The sequence below is a fragment of the Chrysochloris asiatica genome, unplaced genomic scaffold (assembly GCF_000296735.1).
Source record: "Chrysochloris asiatica unplaced genomic scaffold, ChrAsi1.0 scaffold00120, whole genome shotgun sequence".
NCBI classification, from domain to species: Eukaryota; Metazoa; Chordata; class Mammalia; order Afrosoricida; family Chrysochloridae; genus Chrysochloris; species Chrysochloris asiatica.
This window is the reverse complement of record NW_006408638.1, coordinates 3,886,855-3,890,033: the sequence shown is the minus strand read 5'-3', so window position 1 is coordinate 3,890,033 and position 3,179 is coordinate 3,886,855. Positions and strand designations below refer to the sequence as shown.

At 44.4% G+C, this 3,179-nt stretch overlaps 1 pseudogene; it reads left to right on the top strand.

Moving 5' to 3' along the window:
* The first annotated feature begins 1,836 nt into the window (after window positions 1-1,836).
* On the top strand, window positions 1,837-2,234 carry LOC102815603 (annotated as a pseudogene).
* The last annotated feature ends 945 nt before the right edge of the window (window positions 2,235-3,179 follow it).

The following is a 3,179-nucleotide window of genomic DNA, read 5'->3' as shown; positions in this document are numbered from 1 at the left end:
TCCTGTTTTTCCAGCTGGTATGAAGCCTAACACTCCTGGAATAAAATAGTTAGAAAGTGATGGCCCCAGGTAGAAAAGCTTTATTAAAAGAAAGAATGGAAAATCAGACACCATCAGTGTGAATGTGAAAATTCCAGCCAGTAGACAATTTCAAACAGATTTACAGAGGATTTTTCAAGAGCTACTCAGTTGGGATTCTGTGTTTTCTTGGACCTCAAAGATCAGACATGGGGCCCATGTAATACGTATAGAATCGAGACAGATGACCTGTTCTCACCCTCACTTTTTGGCTGGAAGAACAAGTAAGGAGGCTCTCTCCCTGGGTGGGAGATGTTTTCTTAAAGGTTAAAGAAGTTTTGGCTTCTGGTTTGGAAATGGCCACACACCATCCTGATTAATTACATTTTAAAGGATGTGAGTGGAACTATATAATTGAAGAAAAATTGGATTGGCTTTGCTTTCTTCTTGGGGACGAATCTCAAAAGTGCTGAGCAGCTGAAACAGTTGATGCCAGAAGTAACAAGGGAGTCACAATAAAGGATAACTTCAAGAGTTATGAGTCGGGTGAGGTCTTCCTTATTTTTTCATATACCTCCTATCCTGCTTCATCCCCTGCTGTTTTTAACACATCATTTAGACACTCTTGGTGACTTCCCTTGTTGAGGCTATTAATCTCTTTTTGAAAGAACTGGAAGAGCTCAGATCACCACACACTTCTGTGGCTCTCTTTAATCTCAAGGGCCAGGAACAGTGAGCATGTCACAATTGAAGTGCTGTCCCTGGAATGGTGCTACTGTCCTTCCAAAGAGTTGGGAAGGCATAAACGCACTTACCCCATGCAAAAAAAGGCTAGAGAGACAAGAGGCTTAGGCAGAATTGAGAATCTGTTCAGTTCAGACGTTCATACACAGAGGTAAGAATGAGCTTCCACGTCTTGAAAGAAAAGGAAGAGGAGCCATGAATATAATTTGGCTTTCCTTTATATATCTATTACTCTGTCAGGGGCTCCAGCTGTACTTCTGGCTAATTTTCTTTCCCTTTATAACATTTACTTTTTTAATTTTTAATTTTTTTTTTTAAACCTCCTATTAGGTCTCCTTATTCCTGGGGCTGGTCTAATTTTCTGCTGAGATCTGGGGAATTTGTCTAAATAAGGCTTCCTTGAGTCTTGTTTTTCAGGCTTTTGCTTATTTTCTGCTTACCATGGTTTCCTCTCTCACACATCCCTCTTCTCCGAACTCTCCTCATTGTTGAGGTTGTCTTGTTTATGCTGAGACAGGTTATACAGAGAGTGACTCGAGACCCTATTCCTTTCTTTATTCTACCTGCTTAACAAGCATATGCAGTCCTGTTGTGGCACTGTGGGTTAATGCACTGGACAGCAAGATCATTTTGAACTACAAAGTTGGCGGTTCAAGTTCACCAGTAGCTCCTCAGAAACCATATACAGAGTTGGTCAGAACTGACTCAATAACAAGAAGCACATGGTACTTACTTTATGGAGAAATATAAGATTAAGTTGTGTAGGACAAGGGGGTGGGATGAAGGGAGTTGGCCCTCCTTTCCAAGGAAATTGTATTTAATAATAGAGGAAATAATAGGATTTAGGTCAGATACTCTGCTTCAACAACACTGACTAGCTATGTTATTTTGGGCAAATTGGTATCTTTCTGAGGCTTGCTAAAGCTTTTCTTTCAGGATTTTTACAGTGAGCCAATGAAATGATATATGTAAACTTTAGTTTTACTTTGCAGATTTAAATTTGGTATGTAAAAGTTAATTGTTATTAAAATGACCCATATAGGAACAACACTTAAAATACTTAATAATTACTTAATGGTCAGCGGAAAACTAGCCTTTGCCATCACTGCCATTAAGGGTGTGGGCGAAGATACACTCGTGTGGTGTTGAGGAAAGCAGACATTGACCTCACCAAGACAGCAGGAGAGCTCACTGAGGATGAAGTGGAGTGTGTAATCACCATTATGCAGAATCCACGCCAATACAAGATTCCTGACTGGTTCCTGAACAGACAGAAAGGCGTGAAGTATGGCAAATACAGCCAGGTCTTGGCCAATGGTCTGGACAACAAGCTCCAGAAAGACCTAGAGTGGCTGAAGAAGATTCAGGCCCACAGAGGGCTGGGTCACTTCTGGGGCCTTCGTGTTCTAGGCCAGCACACCAAGACCACTGGCTGGTGTGGCCGAACTGTGGGTGTGTCCAAGAAGAAATAAAACTCTAGGCCTTGTCTAAGAATAAATCATTTATACACATTCAACAACAACAAAAAAAGCCGCAAAGCCAGAACTTCAGACTCAAGTGGGACTCAGAGGCTGTCAGAGAGCTCAGAGGAGCTCCCACAGAGGAAGATGGACTGATGATTCCCGAGGTCTGGAGCCCTTTGTAGAGAAGACACTGAAGACACAGAGGGCTCAGTGGGGTCACCATCATTGATGCCCTTGACAACCTCACCTCATGGAGATGAAGGAGGAGTTCCAGGAGGCCAAGGCCTGGGTTGAAGAGAGCTTTCACCTGAATGTGAGTGGAGAGGCATCCTTGTTTGAGGTGAGCATCCGCTGCATAGGAGGACTCATCTCAGCCTTCTACCTGACAGGAGAAGAGGTATTCCGAATAAAGGCCATACGACTTGGGGAGAAACTCCTGCCTGCCTTCAACACCCCCACAGGAATCCCAAAGGATGTTGTGAACTTCAAAAGATGTGGAAACTGAGGCACAGGGAGAGAAATCACAGGGAAGACTGGCCCCAGCCAGGATTCTCCTGGGCCAGAGTCTGTCACCCAGCCTGCTTGTCTCAGGAAGCCAGGGGGCAGATGCCCATGTAAACATCATACAGCACTGTCTTGATTCACAGCACTCCAATTTGCCCCATCATCCCTGCAGCTAGGATTTAAGAGCCCATCGGAACATCACAGCCTCCCCCATGAGGAGGCACTCAAAGCTCCTTGGTGGTCTCAGGAAGCCCTGATCTGAGGAGAAACTTACTTCTGCTGCTGCGCCCACATCCAGCCCCTAGCAGGAGCAGTCTTAGTAATCCAGTGTCAGCGCCAGAATGGCCAGTCTTCCTGATGATTCCTAAGACATTGTCCTCTCCCTGTGGACTGGACATTCAGGCTCCAGGGCAAAAGGTCACATAAGCCAGGAACTGACCTTTCCAAGAC